This window comes from Epinephelus fuscoguttatus, linkage group LG3 (genome assembly GCF_011397635.1).
Source record: "Epinephelus fuscoguttatus linkage group LG3, E.fuscoguttatus.final_Chr_v1".
Taxonomy (NCBI): domain Eukaryota; kingdom Metazoa; phylum Chordata; class Actinopteri; order Perciformes; family Serranidae; genus Epinephelus; species Epinephelus fuscoguttatus.
Window position 1 is genome coordinate 41,915,413 of NC_064754.1, and position 23,926 is coordinate 41,939,338.

General features: G+C 40.5%; 1 protein-coding gene across 11 annotated transcripts in view; it reads left to right on the forward strand.

The window, feature by feature from the left end:
- The first annotated feature begins 3,579 nt into the window (after positions 1-3,579).
- Positions 3,580-23,926, forward strand: part of rbm47 (RNA binding motif protein 47) — a 39,383-nt gene continuing 19,036 nt past the window's right edge. For 3 of the 11 annotated variants that reach the window (XM_049572612.1, XM_049572615.1, XM_049572614.1), the window contains exon 1: positions 20,632-20,852. The gene's annotated coding sequence lies outside the window, so the exon portion shown is untranslated. Of the gene's footprint in view, positions 3,756-4,476; positions 4,633-5,154; positions 5,330-20,631; positions 20,853-23,926 lie in introns of those variants that run through there. The other 8 variants (XM_049572604.1, XM_049572613.1, XM_049572616.1 and 5 more) reach the window with 6 other exon arrangements.

The following is a 23,926-nucleotide window of genomic DNA, read 5'->3' on the forward strand; positions in this document are numbered from 1 at the left end:
CCCTGTGAAAAGGCTGCACATCAGCAAGTCTGTGTGTGTGTGTGTGTGTGTGTGTGTGTGTGTGTATAAACTAAACGTTTGTGAAGCCATCATTATCATTAAAGGATAATTCCAGTTTAAGTATTAAAGGACTAGCCTGACATTTTGTAAAATAACATTACTCTTATTTGCTTTTAAGCATTCTGGACTCTTGTTGTCACCCTAAGTTTGACAAGCAATAAGTGAAGTTACTAAATGAGACCAAGAAAAATCTGGCACATAACCTGCTGTGAAAACAACCAACAAACAAACTGGCTCTGTCCAAACTTCTGGATGGAACCAGGCTAGCTTATTCCCTCTATGCTAAGCTAAGCTAAGCTAACCATCTGATATCTGTGGTATTCATCTTCTCATCTCATTCTTGCCAAGAATGTGAATCGGCTGAATTTTAAAACTCCTTAAAAGCTAAAATTTATATACACCAAAGTAACTGGTGAGATCTCAGACAGTGGTGACATCAGAAAACGGAAGTCAACAAACATCAGCAGGGAGAAAACAAAGACCAATGGAAAAACTATTACCCAACTTTGTTAATCTCCATCACAGGTTACAGAAGGACTTAATGGCTGAAACCAAGCAGCAACCTCCAGGGCTGGAAAATGAAGCCAACGTGGAGGTGCTAAAAACTGCAGTTCCTCTAATGACCACTTGAGGCTTATCCCTCAATGATTGAGTCAATCCTCATGGGCCTCCATGTTACAATGTCCAACTTTACAGCAGGAATAAACATGTTTATAGCCTGGCTGGTACAAAAATCAGTTTCAGTCTCTATAGCTAATTTTCTCTGTCATGACAATTGTACAGCGGATGAATTTTTGCGTAACTCAACTATTTAAATGTTAATAAAGGAGCAGTGTGGAAGATTTTGAGAGATTTAGTGGCATCCAATGGTGAGGATTGCAGATTACAACCAGTTGAAATTTCTCCTGATTATAATTCATTCAGTTTTCATTGTTTATGAGGTTTTTACCAGGAGCTGAATTATCTGCAGAGGTCCCTTGCATTTTCAAAACAAACAGACCATGTGATTTAAACTGGTAAAAACACTGAATAAAGCAGTTTATTTCCCTTTTTATTTTTTTGTAATATGGCATTTTTCCAGCACTGCTTGTGCAGAGGGGCTTCTGTCTATGGTAGATGACGCTGAACCATAAAACCGTGAAAATACAAATGGCCCTATCTGGAGACTGTGTTGGGTTTGTCCATTCTGGGCTATTGTAGAAACATGGTATATTCCATTCTGCAAATAAATCCCCCACAGATCTTACACACCGGATCTTTAAGGTTTAGAGTTATGAGTAATTAAGTTCGTGGTAGCTTTGAGTGACAAGTAGATGCCATGGCGACAACGCTTGTTAGGTCATGAAACCATGCCATAACCCCAGATTAACAGAGTAAAGGTGTAGCCATACCTTTGTCTATTTCAGAGTTTTTTCAGTTCATGAGAGTTAATTTTAACGTTTCGGTCGCCTTAAAAGTCATGTTCGTTCATGTTCAAAGACCCTGCAAGATGTCACAGCGTTTCAATTTTTTTTGGTAAGTTCATCTTATTTTAATGGTTTTAATTCTGTTTTTCATTAGAGATAAATAGCATTAGTATTATCACAGTTAACCATGTCTATAATTGCGCCATGCCAACTACGCTAGCAGCTAGCATTTGGGTTAGCTCCACCCTCTCATGACGTCACAGTTATTTTATACAACCTATGGTAAATTCCCATAGACCCCCATATTAAAATGCCCAACTTTACAGCAGAAATAAGCCTTCAGCCATGTCCATTATTTTAATGTCTATGGGGTAAAACTTTGATCTACTTGACCGACCGTAATTGTGCATATTTGCAGTTTCCTCTGCAATCAGAGATTATTACTGACATTCCAGGTGTGCTAATTTCTTTTTTTTTTTTGGTCAACAAACAGAGCAGTTTAGATAATCAACAGCAATGATGCCATGTTTCCAGATCTCTGCAGTTACTTTGATGAGTTAAATTTTATCGTGATTAATAGTGACAGTGGCTTTAGCTACAAAAATAGTTGTAAAAACAAAACAAAACAAAACAAAACAACCAAAAACTAAACAAAACAAAACACAAAAACCCTGAAATATAATTTATGTCAGTCTTGTTTACCAATGCAACACATAGGATTTCCCATTTATTTATTACTGTATAATTATAAAATAGTTTTTCATTATATTCATTTGCACATTGTATTTGCTTAAGAAGGCTTCAAAAATGACCAACCAGTGTTTTCACAACAACTCTCAATACTTGGTGAACCTCATACTGTTTGAGGAGGTGTATATAAAAACTCCAGCCAATAAAGTAATCTTAAACCTTTGAACAATCCAGACCCTTCCATCAAATAATATTTATTATATCCATGACCCAACATGTTGTTTCAGCGGGAGACAGTGTAATAGCATTAGAAACATACTTTTTCAGTTTTAGGAAGTTGCACGTTAAGGTTTATGTCAAAATCATCTACAAGACTATATGAAAGCTGTGGAGAAAGTACTTCTGACACCTGTGCAATGTAATGTGATATAATTTTCAGTTTATCTAAAGGTTTTTCATTCCAAGTAAGCTCCAAAATGAGACTGGGACCAAATATTCAACAAACCTCTTACATTACTGTATAAATGTTTTTATTGAGCCATTTCACCAGATGTTAAAGGACCACACAGAGGTTCATACAAGTCCCATTTATTTTAAACTGCTGATAACTGTTGCCAAAGCCTTTGAGATACTTCCATTCATCACATGTCAAAGTTATTATACTGTCAGTAAATTAGTACTGCACTGTATAAACATGTAGGAATAATGTGACTTAAAGTCACAGTGATGGATTACCTAACCCGAGCAAGTCTCTACAAGCAGATTTTCATACTGTGAGAAAATGATTGAGGAGTTATGAATGGTGGAGTTGGGACTAAAACACTTTGGTGTGATTTGGATAGTTGTCGACATGAGTGGATGTGATCTGTTGTAGCTAAAATACAGAAAGACACTGAGTGTTTTTGTCCTGCACATGTAAATAGACTTTATCTGCCAACACACTGTTACTCTGTAATCAAATAATGATGACTAAACACCGATAAACCACTTCACTGCTTCCACCTGAAGTAAGAAAACTTTTATCAACTTCAGCTGTAAACTCTTTAGCCTACCTGCAACATTACAGATCTGAAAACTGAACTCAGTGTTATGAATGCTTCTGTATTTGCACACTTCATTCAACTTGTGTTAAGTAAGCATTAAAGTGAAACATATTAAGCAACACGTCCAACGGCTCCTGCCTCCTCCCAGCCCGGAGTTCAGCCGCTGTGTTGAAACGTTATTTCTCTGTGTGAGCACGTCTGACTCAATCTCAGTTTCCTATACACACACACACTCGCAAGTTCCCTACTGTGCGTGTATGTGTGTGTGTGTGTGGGGGGGGGACTTTATCTGAATGTATTCGTGTGTGTGTGTGTGTGTGTGTGTGTGTGTGTGTGTTGTTACTCTAAACAGAAATCCAGCTTCCTCACTTCTCTCTTCTGTCCTCAGTCTGTCAGTTGGCTGACCGTTGTTGTTACTGCTCAGTACAGCTCTCTAACTTGCTCTCTGTCTCCATGACAACTTGCTGTCATGAAGACGTCGCACTCGCCACGCACCTGAGATCCGGAAGGAGGAAGTGCCTGGTCCCGCCCACGTCGAATTCTGCAAGGAATCCAGGTAGGCAAACACACACACATACACACACACACACACACACACACTCTGAATGAGAGGTGAATGCAGGAGGCCTGGTAGTGTTGAAACTGCTCTGCGTGATCAAACAAGTATGAAATTGTCAGAAATAAAAGAGAATTAAGAGTGCGTGGGAGGTATGAAGGAGGAGAATAAGAAACAGCAGTTGAGCCGGTTGTGTTTGGGTTATCTTCCACTGTTTTACTTTCAGTTCAAGTTTCACATTTCAGGCCTGTCTGTGTCACACTCACGCTGACTGACTGTTTGAGGAATGAAAATCGGGTGTGAGCCAGTTGTTATTAGTGAAAGTTGTCATTACAGAGGCACCTGCGTACGTCAAGGGTGTGAACGGTGTAACATAAAGACAGCTTGTCATCATGACTTCGGGGGTGGGCACATGCATTTGTGAATGAGTGAAAGGTCGATGTGTGTGTGATCATCGGTAATAAGCATGTGGCGGATGGGAATGATCATGTGGTGTGTGAGGTTTTGAACTAGGTGTGCAGGATACTCCTTTACAGGAATGCTGCTCTGGCTGAAATGATTCAGGTCTGGCTGCACACACACTAACACACAGATTGGCCAGGCCACAGGAGGATAGCATTTCCCATCCGGAATGATAGGAGGAAAGGAGGGAGGGAGGTGTGTTGGGGGTTTGGGCAGTCAGATTCAGGTTTGGTGAGTTTTAGGAGGCGGCAGTGTGTACACCACACACATGATCGAGAGAGAGAGAGGGACGGACAGAGAGAAAGAGACGGAAGAGAAGGCTAAACACTTTGCGAGGAAGTCTTTGGAGAGTTTTGGACCTTCATTCAAGATCATGCAACCTCTGACTTGAGCTCTGCGTCCGCGATGCTGTGCTGTAAGAGAAGATAGATTTGTGTTTGTTTTCAGGTGGATAGTGTATTCTCTGATGAGTTTCCTGGGATCATTAACGTGTTGGTGTGTGTTTGGAACTTTTTCCTTTCTTTTCTCCTCCCTCTCTCCCCCCTTCCCAGGAATGTGGGGCTTATGTCAGTGAGAGTCAGGTACAGACTCACTAATTACCACTGCCATTCCTCCCTCCATCTCTCCCTCCCTCCCTCTTTCCTTCAACTCCGCCACCTTCCCTCTCTCTCTCCTCCACTTCAAGACCTTGTGTGCTCCCTCCCCTCTTCTGCCTCCTGCTGTTGCGTCTACGAGCGCTGTCGTGACTGGAGCAGAGGAGAGGACAAACAGAGAGGATCTGAGTCAGAATCCAAAAAAACACCAAAAGGAGAACAGAAACTCTGACTTGTCCTCTCTCTCGTTCTCAGTGTGTGTGTGTTTGGTAGATGTGTCTGAGATTTTGTTAGTTGTGTCTGAGATCTCTTCTGATTCTTCTCTGGGGGACCTGTCATTGAAGACAGGAGGCGCCTTGACAGCAAACAAGAGGCCGGAGAGAACCTGACAGACAGAGCAAAAGGAGGAGAGAAGGAGGAAGAGAAGATGAGAAAGTGACAAGCTGGATCATTGCTTTTGAACGGTGGCAGAAGAACCAAAACGACGGCACTGTGATTACACGTCCCATCATCCTACAGGTTGGCCGGGAACCCGTCATGTGTTTCTTTTTCTTTTCCTTTCTGTCTGTTCCTCGCTTTCATCTTCCATCAGTTTGGCTGCTAAGTTAAGGGACATGGTGTGTTTTCTCACCTGGAGAACTAAGAACACACACACAGACACACACACACAGTGGGTATCTGGAAGGACATTTCTTCAGCTGGTCCAGTGTTCACACTGACCCAGCTGACTGTTATAACCTTCATTACAAGGTTATGGGACAGGGACTCGATGTTTATTTGTGTGGGGATTTATGTGTGTGTGATCAGTTGCTGTCTTGTCGAGCCGTCCTGTTTGTGTGTGTGTGTGTGTGTGTGTGTGTGTGTGTGTGTGTGTCAGAAACTGGTTGAGCAGGGCGCCAGTCAGCCTTGGGTGTCCTGTTGTTGTACAAACGAGATTTTGTTGTGTGAGCATACACATGTGTGAGTGCCCTTGCCTGTGCATAGATATATTGTACGTGTGTGAAGTTATAGTGTGTGTGTGTCTGTATGAGTGTGAGTGTAATAGAGCAGCCTTCTCTCTGACACTCAGCCCAGACTGCAGTTTATAAAATCTTTGAGATCATTAGATCACATTTACAAAAAGGTCATTTCTTTTAATGTAGTTGGCGGACCTCTTATGATTTGAGTTGTTATGTGTGTATAACATATACAGTATAACATGACATCCAAAGCCATTGTGTTATGATATGCGTTGTTTTTTGACAATATTTTAAAGTTTTAGTACTTTTTGATTTGTGGTAGAAAAAAGTGATTTACTATAAAAAATGATTTAAATTGAAGAGCTAAATTTTTGTCAAAAATTTTATTTGTAAGGTTTTTTTTTTGATCTAACAAATTTACAAAATTTTAAAAATACAAAATGAGACGTGAAGCTTGGACAATTGGACAATAATTAGTATGAAATTAACTAAGGGCCTAATTTTTGTAGATGTAAACTGATGCTGACAGGTTAGAGGTGGTGGAGAGAAAAGTTTCACTTACTAAGTTACTGTTTCCTGAAAATCACCTGTGGAGATGAAGAACAGGGAGGTGCAGAGTGACACCTGCAACACACTCCTTTGTCAGTTAGCGTACGTGCATGTACGTGTGTCTTTCATCTCAACAGACGACCGGCTTCCTTGTGAATACTGAAAATACTTCCACATGTTTAAGGTGTGTGTGAAGGGTGTGTGTGTGTGTGTGTGTGTGTGTGTGTGTGTGCGTGTGTGTGTAAAAGTGCTGGTCAGACCTGATGAAGTGATGACACACAGGTTCTTCAAACTAGCTCATGCAAAACCAAAACCAAAAATAGATAGCTGTTAAATGATTAGTTTATGGTAGTTATTCAAATAGACCTGTCTGTCTGTCTGTCTGTCTGTCTGTCTGTCTCTCTGTCTCTCTGTCTGTCTCTCAGACAGCGGCTGTGCGCTCATTACAGATTGTGCAAGAGGGTTCAAGAGGTGAACCATTTTTCGGAATGATACTTATCTCTCAACCCACTGTATCACATTCCACAACTGCTAAAAAGGGACAAACAGTCGCCCGAGACAGGAATTTATATTTACACTTTTTTTTTTTTTTTCCTAGTGTGACCTTAGTGGTATCGTGTTTGGGCCCACTCTAGTTTCAGGAAGACACACAACAGGAGCAGAAACAACAGGCAACAGGAAGAAAAATAAAAGATTGTGTTTGTTTTTTTTTAACCTGAGACAAAGGTTGGAGGGATTCTTAAAAGCAGGAAGGTGATGGGAAATAATTATTCAGCAAACCTCAAGTACAGTATAAGGAAGAGAAACGGCTGAAATGGCTTGAATGATATACACACAAACACGTAGGCACATAGTATATGGTTGTGTCACGTGACCATCACATGATCATCTCATGCTCATGATGGGGAAGTGCGTGTGTGTGTGTGACAAAGCCATGAGTCTAATCCACCGACACTAAAGCAGAAATCTAAAGCTGCAGAATACAGAGAGAGAGAGAGAGAGAGAGAGAGCCTGTTAGCTCTATTGTGTTGTTTATGAAACACCTGTAACAAGATCTGATCACCCTCTCTCTCCTCTCTCTTTCTGTTTGTCACAAACACACATACCTGGAAAGCACAATGGCCACATTCTTCCCCCTCTGTCGACCCCCCTCCACCTCCCTCTTTAGCTCCCCTCTGATCCGGCCAATCACTGGACAGCAGCGAGACGAGGGCGAAGTCGAAACAGGTCAAAATTAGGGTGGCACAGACAGGTAGAAACCAGCAGATACTTTGCACTGTAATTTAATATTTGGTGCTGTTCTTTCAAAGCAAAGAGTAAAAAATATTAATAAAATTTTTTTGAAAAGTTGGATACAAGAAGCAAGACGGACGGAAGTTGTAAGAATATTTTACAGAGGAAACGATGTAAAGGAAAAAAATGTCATGGAGGGACAGAACAGCCATAAAAAAAGAATAAATCTGAAAAAAGAATAAAAAAAAGTTAAGATAAATAAGTAAAAGAATAAATCAGTAAATAAAAAAAATCTAGAAATATAAAGAGAAATATATAAAAGAATAAATAAATGTGAAAATATAAAGACAAATAAAATATAAAAGAATAATTATGAAAAATAAATGTGAAAATAAATAAATACCACTACTACTACTAATAAAAATAATAATTATTGTTATTATCATGCTTTTTCTATTTGGTCATTTTTCTTTCTATTATCATTCATTAATTATTTTATGTATTTCTCTTTAAATAGCTATTATATAAATTTGCTTTTTATATTTCCACTTATTTTGATTTACTATATTTTTAATTTATTCATTTCCACATTTTTTTTATCAACGTATTTATTCTTTTATTTATTTCTATTTATATTTACCCATTTTTAAAAATGTATTTAAAAAAAATGTCTGTTTATATTTTCACATATTCTGTGTACTTATTTATTCTTTTTTAAATTCTAGTTAGGTTAGCTGGATTACAAATGATGGTTTTGGTTTTGTTTTGCCATGCCTTCTAACTTTGTAAGTCCTCCATAGCTGTTCATATTGTTGTTGTCTGATCTGCCACCTTTATGTTCAAGGTTTAGTTCTGTTAAGGTGAAAAACCCTGACAAAAGTGATTAGTTGCAAACAAGATGCCACCACCAGTTTTCTGTGTCAGCGTCTTACACTTTTTTCACCAAACCACCAACCCAAACTCCCATCTTAGAGGTTTTGTGTTGGTTTGACAACGTCAGGGTATTTCTGCCATTGCTCCTGACAGTCATTATTAACTCACCACAAGACCACAGGAAGTCCTCAACTGGTAGACACAAGACGCATAGGTTGTTTTGAAAAGATGACCAATGCTGTCTGTTTTCTGTCGAGGACCGTCTGTAATTTGTTCAAGTTTTTTTTTTTTAATAGTATTAATATCTTGGAGACAGGGTTGGGCAGACTGTTGTCACTGGGACTATTTCTTCAGTTGACAGTAGTTCCGTTCACAGTGATTATCCAGAGTAACAGGGACAGTATTAAATGTAATTAGTTATTCACATAGACTGTGTTGGGGAGGAGGCAGAAGTCTCAGACATTTCAAAACCAGGTCAAATGAAATCCATACTATGTGCATGGATTAATAGAACCAGACCTGTGTGACCAAACGCACTCTTACTTACTCGTACTTTCCTAAACACAATGATCTGAGACATTGTGCAACTGCCTCTCCTCTGAGAAACGTGGCAGGAAGGATGCACGCTGTTGAGTGTGTAAACAGGTGGCATCCACTCACTGTGAAGGCTGGATCAACACTCCTCCTCCTCCTTCCCCCCTTTCTCCCTACACCCCCGCCTTCTCCCGCTCAACCTTTGACCCCTGCGTAACCCCTCCAACCCCCTCCTGTGTGGTGACACCGCTGAACCCTCCCTCCTCTCCTCCCTCCTTCCCTCCTCTGTCCTTCAACCTGCTCGTACACTAATGCTGTTATCATGCTTCATTTCACGGCTAGTTTCCTCCTCCTCCTCTTGCCTTCTTCAGCTAGATGGCAGTTTTTAAGGGTTAGATCGAGTGAAGACACTGAAGACAACTCAGAAGCCCACATGTACATTAAAAGCATCGCTGACTACTGTAACTGTTCCTCTTGTCCATGCTGGCTGTGAAGAGATTCTTCCTCTTCCTTATGGATACTTTATTGAAACTGCTTTAAGAGGAGATGTATGGACAGGAGGAACAACTCCAGCAGCTGATAACTGTGTAAATGTACATGTGGTTCATGCTGGTATTGTTTTAAAAATGTGAACCTATCAATTTACTTGCTTGCACACACAAACATGCAGAGAGCATCCAGTTGCCTCACGCTCACACAGGCTCTTCTCTGCATACCTGTTGCTACACACAATGGGCCAGTTGTCTGGACAGCAGGCCAAGAGGCAAGGTGCGTGTGTGTGTGTGTGTGTGTGTGTGTGTGTGTTTGTTAACAGTGGGTGATTTGATTCTGGCAGAGAAGGCAGGCAAAGGCAAGTGGTGTTGAGGGGTGTGTGTTTGTGTGTGTGGAAATGAGAGGGTTTGGTGGACAAGAAACTACCAGAACAACAATGCATCTCGTGATAGGAACCAAAACACCCACACGTGAACACACACACGCAAGCACACGCACACACACACATGCACCTACTCTGCGCCCCCCTCCCCGCCTTGTCAGAATGGAATGTTCCATGGGCTGAGACTGACTCTGTGAACCCATTCACAAAACTGACACGAAGTAGCCATACTCAGGCCACACACACACACACACACACACACACACACACACACACACACACACACTGTTTTTAGTGTGTCCTTCGTCTTCTCTCTCTCTCTCTCTCTCTTATGTTCTCACACTCCCTCTCCCTCCCTTCTTTTTGTTTGATGAGAAGTTTCAGCAGGTGAACAGGTGGATTACAACGTTTTAGTTTCTCAGGATCATTTTTTTTGGCTTGTCATAAAGCTCCTGTTTCGCGTGACACTGTTTAGCAGTTTAGCTATTGCATGTTCAGGGATCTGTATTTAGGGGGGCGTAATAGCTGGAGTTGGCTGACGCTGAATTCCACCAGCTTTTCATTTAGCTCTTATCTGCCTGTTTTACTTCCCGGTCTCACTTTCCTAGTTGTTCTGTGTGTGTGCATGTGTGTGCGTGTGTGTGTGTGTGTGTGTGTGTGTGTGTGTGTGTGTGTGTGTGCATGTGTGTGCGTGTGTGTGCGTGTGCGTGCGCGGGAACAATTCGCCTTTCCAGGAAACCAGGAATGGTGAAAATTGCAGGTTTAAGATTGCCAGAAGATAATATGTCTGTACATGGGTGTTGATGAAGGTGATATTACAACTATTACTAGTCAACACTCCATGACCTATTATTATTATTGCTTACTGAATTATTATCCTGCCATTTATTGCAATAATGAGATGCTACACACAGGGGGAAAGGGTCATTCAAAAGCTTTGAGTGAATTGTTTTCAAAAAACTGAGTCGGATTAAAGATTTGGCAGGGGAATATCTTTCAAGGATGTAATATAGACACTCAGGCTTGTTGTACCTTGTTTTAAAAATAGCCGGGGTGTGCTGAAAAGAAAACTATTTTGCACAAAGCATCGCCCTACCAGGGACAAAAGTGTTCATGGCTGCAATTAACGTCTGACATAATAGAGAGACACAATGAATCATACAAATTGGGATGTTGACGGTAAACAGACTGCATTTATGTCGAGCTTTTCTAGTCTTAGTAACCACTTAAATTACTTTACACTACAGGCACCATTCATCCATTCATCCACTGATGGCTGAGGCAACCATACAAGGTGCCACCTGCTCATCAGATAATCATTCTCATATACTCACATGGAAAAATTAGGAGCAATTTGGGGTTCAGTATCTTGCCAACTGGCAATTCAACATGTAAAGTGGGGGTTGAAGCTACGACCTTCTGATTGGTAGACACCCCACTGTGCACATTTTGCACTTAGGTGTACCCACAAAAAGCAATGGATATAGTCAGTAGGTGATCTGACAGGAGACAAGGGGGGGCGCCATCTATTTCAACTGGTGCAGCATTTGTAGCAGAGATTGAGCGACCAGTAAACTCACCGACCAATTGCATAGGCTAAATCATGTCAAGTGACGCTACACAGACAATTAAATCTGCCTTAGGGTGAGCATTGCGAACTGAGTATGTGAGATACCTACACAGGGGAGGGACAATATGAAAGATCACAGTTGGAGGAGTGAGTCAAATAAAAATGATTTCATATGGTGTGTTCTAAAGAGAGAAAAGTAGACAGTGAAAACAACTTTTTATCAAGAACTGACATACGCTTACATGTTCATCCTTCTCACAGGCAGTTAAAAACCAGTACTTCTCAACATATGTTCAGAGACAACATACTTAGCCAAATCCCTGAGGGCACAGAAAACAAACCATATCAGTCAATCATCAATTCATTTAGGGGGCGTGGGTCTGTCACCCGTGTTGAAAATGAACAGATTGCCCATTGTGTATAGTGGTGTTAGGAGTGAAAAAAAATATGTGAAATACTTTATAAAACTTTAAAATATTTTCAATTCCTTTGAAAAAGCCCCCAAAATATATCATGCAGAACCAAGCTCTTATTTATGTAGTTTGGGCCATCATTCATGTATTCATTAGTGTAACATTTCACTCACAGCTTTAAGGCCCAAACGCATTGAAAGCAAACACTGACACGTCTCATTTGACACTTGTTTATTGATGCTCCTGTGGCACACTGCAGGTATCAGATTTGAAATGCCAACACCACAGAGCCAGCAGTATCTTAGGGAAAAGGTCACTGTTTAGGCAACATTATTGTATATTACGGATATACCCATTAATATTCTATACATTTCTATTTGAGTAATATTAAAAACTGCAGTTTATACTTTTATTATGATACTTTATTTCTTTAGTAAAATATATGGGAGAAAAAAAAACCTTACCTTTTTTTCTGTTTAGCGCTCCCCAAACTGTGGCTGCAGAAAAACAGCATTGGTCGCTGCATTCTTATTTGACCCCCTGAAATGGAAACAAGGTCGGAGTAGGGACGTCAAAGCAGTTTGACGCACATTATGATATTTTTAGTCCGTGCTCCGCCATTGTAAACAAAAGGTGTACTTTAAAACTAGTGCACTGGTAGCTTTCAGTGTGTTTGGGCAACTGCTGGTGAAAGACAACAATGCAGTGACACCGCTTTAACAGGAAGTGCTTTGGTACAAGCAGCAGGAGCCATCACATGATGAGACAGGTGAACTGGAGGCAAAACAAATATGTCCATTACAAACTGCTTTGTAAAACTGCATGTATGCATGTTTATATTAAAATGGGCCCTTTTATGCTTTTCTGTATTTTGTGGCTCATATGGTGTTACAGTGAAGGATGGTTAAACTTGACCTAAGTGTCAAATAATGATGTAAACATACATAAAAGTAAGCAAAAACCTCAGACTTCAGTCTGTTCTGAATGCTTGGTTTTCAACAGGTTTTTTTCCATTCTGGTTTCAGGATGACATCATACTGTGTCGAATTTCCTTATATGGTCATCTGCTAAAAATGTAATCTTGAATCTCTCAAATGTTATAAATTGCTCCTTGATTTTAGAGTGTACTCGAGTCCTTCTGGAAAATGTCCAGTTGTATTTAAAAGTTTTACTGGCGATTTTTTACAGTAGACAAGTACTGATATTCTCCGTTACAGTCTTTACCCAGCTGCAACACTGCTAACATACATGTACCTACATGCTAACATCAGGCAAACATGTAAACTCAGTTGCAGATGTTGTTAATTACTCCCTGACTTTGGATCATATCATTCCTTAGCTGCAATGATGGCGCAGAGACCCTAAGATATGGAAGACCCAGAAACACTGACCAATCAAAGCAGGGCTTTTTCAAGAGGGGATCTTAAAGAGACAGGCTCTATGCCCTCTTTAAATACAACAGGTAAAATGTACTGCAGTCTAAGTTGGATTTGAAATAGACAGTGTGGGCACTATAGTCAATGTTCACCTTTGCCTTCTTTTCAAAAAAAGAGATTTACATATCGTGGCTGAAGTGTGAATTTAACAGCTGATTTGTTTACAACCCGTCAGACTGTCTGGACTGTTCAGGTTGTCTAAATGGACTCCACATAACCAAAAAAAAAAAAAAAAGAAATCGTAAAAATTATGGAATTTTCCTCTCCAGTTGTCATCTCAGATCTGCTCATTCTGTTCAGTTCCTTTATTTAAACTTGATGCTGGTTATACTCTATCACATGATGGTCAGTGTTGTTTCCCAGGGTTGGGAGAGAGGACAGTCACACATGTTGACGTTACAATGGTTACTGGTTACTGACCAGATAATGACTGGTGTCAGTGTGGTTAGAAGTCATGAGGATGACTCTGTATCTCTTTCTAATGTGCTTTAGTCTCTTTAGCTCCTTCAAATCTTGTCTCCATCTCTCTCTCTTTTTCTCTCTCTCTCCTTCCTCGTCTCCTTGACCTTGGCAGTGATTGTAGCACCTAAACACACAATGCTCCTGCGCTGCTATTGGTTAGTGACAAGCCACATGACTGCAGTGTCAGCTGACAAAATTCTAGGCAAAAGGGGAAACTTCTTTCATCAGAATGGAAGAAAAAAAAAAGCAGGACTTTAATGTCAGATCCTCTGTGTGTGTGTGTGTGTGTGTGTGTGTGTGTGTGTGTGTGTGTGTGTGCGTGTGTGTGCGTGTGTGTGCAGTGGGAGGGTAAAAAGGCTCTTGTTTTGTGCTGAGTCATTTTTGTTAATCATAAGTGGGACACAGGGATTGGTTGACACTAGTTACAGGATGTGAGGTGACCCTTTGAATGAGGAAGTGTTGCAACAAAACAGAGCTGTACTTTTCCCTGTTGGATCAAATGCAGTTCAACAGGAAAGTCTTAAGTCAAGTTGCAAGTCCTGTACTTACTATTATTACTACTAAACAAGTAATAACGCGCTCTTCACCAAATATAATGGACAAAGGTGATTAAATCGTGGGCACAACTGCAATTTTGCAAGTAATATCAGCTGACCTACAGTAAATCCGCCTGTCCCTTTACGCACACGCACACACACACACACACACACACACACACACACACACACACACACTTGACCTGTGAGTTGTGTGTGCTCATGTACAACTGTGTGACACCCTGTGGTGTTTGCTCCCTCTGTTGAGACACTGGGGGTCAGTTGAGGTTGAGGAGCTCGAATAAACAGTTTAGATCAGTTTTTTAAGTCTTTGCATTTCAAATTTCACCTCTACTGGATTTGAAAAAAATATTTTATTTTGATACTGAAGCTTTATGTGTTTTATGTTGTTTTAATCAAAAAAGTGCTAGTAAAAAGTGCTAGTAAGGTGTCAGAAACAGAGGAGTAGGCCATTACAGTAATTACATGTATTTCTTGAATGCTAGATTTAGTTCTAGTTTTCTAGAAGTTTCAATTTCTATTTTGTGGAAATGAAAATTAGCTCATCTTTCATTTTGTTTCAGTCTTAGTTACAGTGAAATTAGCAGTGATTATAGAAAATAAGTGTCGCACATTCTGGCTCCATATGCATTTAAGATCAGTTATACAACAGTAATCTCAAAGAGGGCCCAAAGGCCGAAACCTCATCATCAAAATAAAAATAATAAAGGCTTGATCCCAGTGACTTTTTTGTGCTTTAGAATCAATAAACTCCTTTAAATGAATGCTGTATATTTGTCTGTAAGGAAAAGACAACCAGCCATTTGAAGAACAATTCATCACCTAACATGTACAGATACATAACACATTAAAACAGAATTGCTGAGGAACTTAAAGTGTTAACAGTAGCCTACTGTTATATGCACATTAGATAGTTAGTAACATTAACTGTAAAATAAGACACCAGGGTATATCAGTATGTGATTTCTTATTGTTTCAACTAGCCTGTACACTACAACAGCAATAGAATTACTGAAATTCATTTATGGCTTTAATTTTTGGTGTACTGCCCCAAGACTTTCAGTGGCCCCATCTGGCCACCGCTATGAAACATTTCTGGGGGCGTCACTGCTGCTGATGCATTGCAAAACATAACGAATGTTTTTATGTCAAGGTAGTAAGTTTCTATGACCCACATTTTAATCATTTCTAAACAGAATTATCAGCTTGAAGGGCTCCTGATACCAAGTGGAAACTGACACACAGTATAGCGTGTGTGTGTGTATGTGTGTGTGTGTGTGTGTTTGTGTGTGTGGACACGCATGTATGAGTGATACCAAGTGGAAACCTTCTTAGAATAAACATTTATAGCAACGTCTCAGCCAGTATTATTATTTTTCTTGCACAAACAAATACAGTGTGATGAAGATAAGTCTGTTGAACAATAACTGCTAATTTTAAAGATTACAGCACAGAAAATATGAGGTAATAGGAAGTTTCAATCATTGAAATTTAAATGATTAAACCCAAAATAATGGAAAAAAACCCTATCTGTACATATAATGCTGTCACTGGGACGTGCTGTATTTTCCCGCCATGCAATCTCTTTTTGTGTATCTGTAAACATGCACATCTATAGCGTACTATATGTGACATTGATATCTGTGAATGTGTGTATCTGGTTGTCTCAGCTAGGTTGGCAACCAGGCGGCAGATTCTTCTTCAGACTTTATCACCCCCCTATCTGCCTCAGTGGCCGTTGCAAAGCTGTTTGTGTGCAGCTTCTTATAGTTGTGTGTGGGTTCATATTGGACCAGTCGGGCCAGTTCCCCCAGGTCTCTCTGTCTGTCTCCGTTAACACCACGCTGATGGCTATCTTCACAGCTGTCTGCATTCTTCAGTGCATGACTTGTGTCTTTATTACTTTTGTATTATTCTCATTATCATGATCGTAATGTTGTTGGATTGTGTTTTTCATTTTTTTACTAACTGTGAGAACTTTCTCATCGGAGAGGGCTCACTTTTGTAAGCAGATTGAAGTGTTCAACTTAAATCTATTCAAGTGTTTGTCTACAACCATAACTCCTCCTGTAGGCACCCATAAGTGGATGCTGCTGTATTAATAAATAGTGAATGACAATAAAATAAAACACAGCTAATGATATAAAATGCATCTTCATTGGAGAAGTCAGAGGTGTAGACTCGAGTCACATGACTTGGACTGAAGTCAGAATCGAATCACAAATCTGATGACTATAGGCTTTTTCTTGCCTTGGGAAGCATATGCATGGTGGAAATTAATTTAGTACATTTACTTAAGTACTGTACTTCACTTCAAGTTCAAGATTCTTTTAATTTGTATTTCTGTTTAATGCTTCAATACTTCTCCTCTACATCTAAGAGGCAAATGTTTTACTTTTTACTGCACTACATTTGCGTGACAGCTTTAGTTAGGATTCAGATTACAGGTTTTCATCCCCTTGCTGTCCAGTGAAAACCCCGGTATTACTAGATATGTTGATTTTAAATGTTTGAGATGAACAGGACACATGCTACAAACATATGTTGATCTTATAGGGAACATTTTACAACCCAGTACTTTTACTTTTCATACGTTGAACACAATTTGCTGAAGTATGGTTTTGAATGCAGGACTTGTAACTGTGGTGGAGTAATTTCATATTGTAGTCGTAGTACTTTTACTGAAGTAAACAATCTGAATATTTCTTCCACCACTGCCAATATGTAGTTTTGAGCTGTACAAATAAACTCTTTACTTGACTTAATGTGTGTGTGTGTGTGTGTGTGTGTGTGTGTGTGTGTGTGTGTGTGTGTGAGAGAGAGAGTGTGTTTGTATGATATAGTGTACTGGTAATAAAGTAATCTTGGTCACTGAATCATGCTCTCCTCCACCTTTAAAACAGATTTATGGCTGTGTATGGCCTTCACTCCAATCTTATTACACCCTGTTAGACAAGAGAATACATTTCTCCATCTCTAAACTTTGAACTGGCTATCTCCATATACTGTGTGTGTGTGTGTGTGTGTGTGTGTGTGTGTGTGTGTGTGTGTGTGTGTGTGTGTGCGTGAGTGTGTGTGTGTGCGTTGCCAAAAAGGCGAGAATCAGTGATTGCATGTCCTTCATTAACAGAGTCATTGGTTAATGTGTTACTTGTACAATGGCAACAGCACACACACATGCTCACACACACTGGTGCTGGAGTAGAACGACACCCCGTCTGATAAGAGCATACAGGTCTCGTTCTCCCCTTAAGGGCTTTTTAAGGTTATGTACACTTCCACACATTGTCAGTGTGATCTACTTCCTATTCTCTCCGACCCTCTCTGTGTTTCTGGCAAATATGACTGGAATGTGACAGCTTTAGTCTAGTTTGAATTGTCGTTTATCTCCATTGTGTGTGAGAATGTCAGTCAAAGTGACTTTCAGTTCATACTTAATGCAACCTGGGAAAAAACATGCATGTTAAGTGGACAGAAATTCAAGGTGTACAAATGCCCTGAGTGGTTACATTGCAGCCTGTTTCGCCACTGTTGGCTGCAGTCAATACCAGACCAATTTTAAATTTTTTTGTCCTCATTATTCAGTTAGACACAGAAACATGGTAAAATAAGGTCCAGGTTGAAAAATGAAGTTTCCCTTTAATACCTGGATCACTCAGAAGAGGTCCATTTGCACACTGTGACAAAAACAGAAACATGTTGTTTGAAGATCAAAGAAACATTTGGCTATCATGCTGATGAAATACTTTGATTATCACGCATGGATGGTTTACTCAAAGCATAGGCCCCCTGGACTTCACCAGCAAAATGTCACGCAAAGAGACACCTACCAAACCAGAAGAGCACAAAGAAACAAAAAACAACCACAAAGAGACACAAAAGGACCTGAAAGAGACAGAAAACAACTACAAAGAAATGCAAAACAGCTGTACAGGGGCTAAAGAGACTCACAACGACTGCGAAACGGAATAAACAACCACAAAATCACACAAAATGACCACAAAGAGACTTAAATCAGCTACAAAGAGATACAAGGCAACCACAAAGAGACACAAAACCACAGAAATGTATAACAACTACAAAGAGTCACAAAACAACAACATAAAAAGGCTCAACAACTATAAAGTCTGTGTGTCTTGCTCCTGTGTGGAGGAGGTTGTCAGGCCTTCTGCATGTCTGTGCCCAGGAGCCCGTTGTCTCATAATCCGCCCGTGTTATCAAGCCACGCTAGCATTCAAAGCAGCTGAAAAATCCAAAGTAATCCCAGTAAAACCTGTAAAATTCAGCCGTCAACAGATTTATCCCAAAAATGCCTCAGGTAAAGTCATCTCTTCTGATTTATGTTCTTTCTCTGCACTGTTTGAATTATTGAGTCTTTATTGACCTACACGTTTTTTTGTCCAACAAGCCTAAAGATATTCAAAAAAGTAAATATTTAGTTTGATGAAACATGGAGGTTCTCTGAGTAAAAGTGATCTCAAATACTGCCAGCTGAAGTGACTGGGATGAAGTGCTGCCACTTGTCCACACTCTCAAGGACTGGCCATATTTGTCAATCCACCACTGTGGTCTGGGCTGATATATCTTTGTAACTACTGGATGGATTGCCATGAAATTTGGTAGAGACATTCATGGTTCCCAGACGACGAATTCTACCAAATATGGTGATCCTCTGACCTTTATTCAAGTCAAAGTTTTTAGTTGCCCAAAACTTTGGTTTATGATCAAATACCTCCAAAACTGATGGCATTCCCATCGCCCATCACAGTGCTAATTAACAACTTTACCAAACTAAAGCCCCTTTCCCACCGGACAAAAACACCACTAACATCTGATTTTTGTCTTTAGAGGGAAAGGTTACAATTGGCTTTCATTCCCGGGACAAATGACTCTGCAGTAGTCAGTAGTATTTATCAGCTCCAGCTGTTTTCAGTAGTGATGGAAACATGACACATATGTCAATACGTTAGTACTCATCCCCCACTGAAATAAGCGCATATATGCAGGTTTTTTTAAATGTAGAGTGAAAATGTTACCATTAGACTTCTTTTTTATATCCCCTACTTATTACGCCCCTCAAACTCTGTCAAATCATTTGGAACAATGTTCAAGCACTGCTTGGACAGAGACAGATGGACTTTGTGGCTAAGATGACAAAGAGTTGCAGAAATTACTGACAACTGTGACAGAAAGGGGTTGAAAATTAAACCCCTCTCTTACTGGACAAAAGCCCACAAACACTTGCTAATAGCTGGCTTTTGCCTTTAATGGGAGAGACAAGACAAGTGACTCTGCTGCAGTCACAGGCATTTTTCAGCTCCAGCTCTCATCAGCAGTGATAAAAACATTACATCTGGGTGAATGCAATAATTTTGCCCCTTTTTCAGTGTGATGCAATGACATACTGCCGATAAAATACTGTTCATCTCCATCCATGCTGCATTCAAACATCTTTCCAAATTAGTTTGCACCAAGTTTGAAAGAAAGACTGAATAAGTGAGAAATATACAAAAACAAGTAACCACCGTAACATTTTCACTGGCCTCCATGCTGCTTTCTACTGTTTCATAACCTGTTTTCCACTGCATCGATGACATTGAACGTGCCATTGTCTAATGCAGAGCCGGGTACACTGCTCTGGTCTTCCAGCAATGGTAAAGGAGTCTACAGCCACATGCTGCTTTCTACTGTTTACTAACCCTGTTTTCTAGAGTGTTTGTGACACTGAACGTGACACACCAGAAATAACACAGAAAGGCATACTCGTCTACTGGCAGTGGGAAATAAGTCTATTACTCATTTTTAACAGGCTTTCCTGTGTGTAAAAAACCTGCAAGTATGTGTAGACTCCTTTACCATATTTTTGGTGTAAAAAGAGTATAACATGGTGTACATGGTAAACATACCTCCTAAACATCTGCATGTTAGCGGTCTCATGTTAACATTCAGCTCAAAGCACTGTTTTTTAGGCCTTAACTAGAAAGATGAAAGCGACAACAAGCCGCTAACATGTTGGCACTAAATCTTGTTTTAAAAATAGTTTCATTTTTATTCACTGTTCGAATTCTGACTCAGATTATAATTACTATTATTATTCTGGGCTGGTCCATTTTATTTCTGTGAATATGTCTACACACTCAAACACTAGCTCATGACTTTTCCCTGATTGTCGTCAGTCATCACCTTTCGTCACACCCTCTGCCCTTTTATCCCTTCCCTTCTCCTTTGTCTTATTCCTTATCAGCTGAGAGAGAGAGAGAGAGAGAGAGAGATTGAAGGAGGGAGGAAAAAAGGTGGGGGGTTACCTGTACTGAGTGGCCCCACCTCTCTCTTCATTGAGAATGGGTAAACACTAAACCACCTTTGCTTACCTCCACACTCAAACACCCAGACGCAGGCAGGCAGGCGAGGAGACTCTCTTACTGCTGCAGCGTGTCAACAACAGTGAAGAGTGAATGGACAGAGGGAGAGAGAGTTTTAGACGAGTGTGATTGTTCAAAGTGATTCCCAAAAGCAAAACGTACCGGCATCTGCATCTTTTTGGCCTGCTCATCGATATCTGCTCCTCAGGTTGGGATACAGGTACTGTGTTCATGTCAGCCCTCAAGTGTGTTTCGGTCTTTTGCTGAAATCATCTCGTTTAAGTTTCTTTGAAAACTTGTCATCAGTTCTTGTTGTTGCGTCACTCTGTCATTTAAAGCTTTTGTTTTCTTTAAAATCACTTTTGACCCACAAAACTCTTGTCTTAAAAAATCAGCCTGTTAGCAAAAGGTTGCACCTCTGAAACTACTGGGTATCTTTATGATGGATGATATGATAGTAAACATGTTGGAAAGCACATTTGTTTGATCCTCTTTATGACCAAACCTTACAATCTTTTGATGGATTTGTCTTGTTGCCTATTTTCTCTCTTCTCATGGAGGAAATCCATGAGAAGAGACTGTGTCCATGAGACGGACACAGTTACCAAACTCCCCAGTTTCACTGCTTCGTCAGAGCTGAAATGATTGGAAACAGACAACAGAGGCACTTAAACCAATCAATGGAGATCAAGATGTCCTTACAATGAAACCAGTGGAACCAGCGGAGTGGCATGGCACTGCATTTGTGTGTGTGTGTGTGTGTGTGTGTATGTGTGTGTGTGTGTGTGTTCAGGGTGGGGGATAAAAATGCTTCAGTGACGATATGGAGAGAGAGGCTGGTAGGCTATTATTATAGACCATAGACTTCCGGGTTCTCTGTCATATAATATATGGACTTTTACCCTGGTGAGGAGAGCTGTTTGTTGTGCGTGTATGTATGTGTATGTGTGTGTGTGTGTGTGTGTGTGTGAGAGAGAGAGAGAGAGAGAGAGAGAGAGAGAGAAAATCCAGTGATCTGCTGCTAAATTGAATTAATTTACGTTGCATTCAAGGCTAAACATGCAGTGAACAAATGACATTATTGGCTGCTTTTTATGACTCAGTTCACTTTCTTTTGTAAGAGTTCATATAAGTTACAGGTAAACCATTCTTTCATTCAAACCTTTATTTAAGCCTTAAAATTCTTTGAGGTTCCCCCCATTTGCCATGATGTGGAGATAAAACAAATGCTTGGATTGACAGAAATGCTATTTCAGTTGCACGTTTCTGACATTGTGCCATTGTAGTCTGACACGTTCTCTTACCTGTGTTTGTCGACTGGGTGGGACGCTGTTTGGTTATAAAAGTGTGCATGAAGGTTAGCTCTTTTGTTAGCCTGCACAGTGAGTTTGAGAGTAAAGGATGGTGGAAAAACCAAAACAAGGGTATATGCAAATATTTGGGTCTTAAGTGGCACCCTTAAGAGTGTGGTGGTGGGTGGGGGGGCATAGCCACCCTGATAAAAACTTCTGCCCGCCTACTGGAGGCCAACATTACTCTCTTTAAGGCATTCATTGGTACTAACCATGAGGGAGCTGAATAATGCTCCAAACATAGGCAACTTTTTTGGAACAACTGGCATGGCCATTTCCAGAGAGGTCTCTTCAACTCTCACCTCAAGATATCTAAGATACTGAACACCAAATTGTTCCAGATGGCTGTTCCATCAGTGTGTGAGTGCGTGTGAATGGTTACTGAGTAACAGATGACAACATCTTTGGTAGCCTCAGCCACCAGTCTATGAATGTGTGTTCATTTCTAGCTTTTGGTTTTGGTGCAAAATTTCAGTGGCCTCATTTGACCACCCTCATGAAAAATGTCTGGGGGGGCACTGCTTTTATTGTTTAGTGTGTCAGATATCACCAATTCTACACTCGCCTTAAATCTTGTTGGTTTTCACTTATACACACACACACACACACACACACACACACACACACAGGGGGGCACTAAAGCCTTTATCACGAGTGTGTGACACTGTCAACGTCAGTAGTAATTGTCTGAAACAATGTCTGCTGTGGCCTTGAACAGGCTAGCTGATTAGCCTGAGGAATGTGTTTGCCTAAGGAAGCAAAGCCCCTTTCAGCTAGTGCTAATGCTAAAGCAGCTCTTATGATCAGTAATGACTACAAAGCTGTGAGGGGACATATGTGGCAATATTTGGTTGCAGTTGACCTTTCTATCCTGTCATGCTTATGTACTATAGAGCTGACTCAAAGCCTTTCTGTTTATAATTAGTGCATTAACCAAAGTTTGAATGAGCTGTTGAGTGGACAAATATGAAAGTCCTGGAGGCAGGGGGGCTCTCAGAGTAAATGAACTGGAATCATCCCTTAGTGGTGAAGTTGGGGTGGGCTGAAGGCAGTCCCTTACGCACTCCCTCTGACCTGAAATTCTTCAGGCCAGTTTAGCTTTAAAGGGCTTTCTTGCTCTGAAGGGAGGCCCGAACATTTGGTCCCCTCCTCTCAGTTCGTTAGCCTCTCTGGCTGCTATCCATCTGGTCATGTCCTCCTCAGACTGCCTCTCCCTACTCTTTTCTACATATCCCCCCTCAGCTTGCCCTCCTCTCCACACCTTCCCTGTTTCTTCTGCTTTTCCCCCTCCCCGCTGCTCTTCTTTGAGCTTGAGTGAACCAGAGGAATGAGGGTGACAGGTACATGGATGAGAGGAGAGAAAAGGGCAGAGAAGCAGGCAACAGAGGATGGAGGCAGGGACAAAATGAAGGGGCTCAGATTTCGGAAAACGTAGTTTAAATTAGATTTAGATTTTTTTTTTCGTGATGGATATTTTTCACCATATTCTGACATTTATTATTATTAATCAATGGGAAGATAATAAGCAGATTGAAAATTGTTGTTACTGTGTCTCTGCTATCAGTGTACAGTGACTCAGTGCTTAAAGACAGCAGCTCCTAGAAAAAAATTGTGAAGGGACAGCAAACAGATCTAAATTAGGACACTCTGATAACGCAGCTTCCATAAGTGTGACTTAATGCTTCATACTGCTTCATCCTGTCTTAGTCAGGGTGCTGACAGTTGAACTGTAAGCCACAGTGTGAGGACATCATGTGTCCTGAAGGATCAGCCACAGTTCTCACTTGTCTTTTGTTAAGTAAATTGTTTTACTCAGTTGTGGTCATTTACTGTAAAAATGCAGTGCAGTCGAGGTAGTAAGGCCCAGACACACTAAACTGACAATAGATTACTAGTGGAGACAAAGGCCGACCGTTGCGTCGCTTCACATTACCTGCTTCTC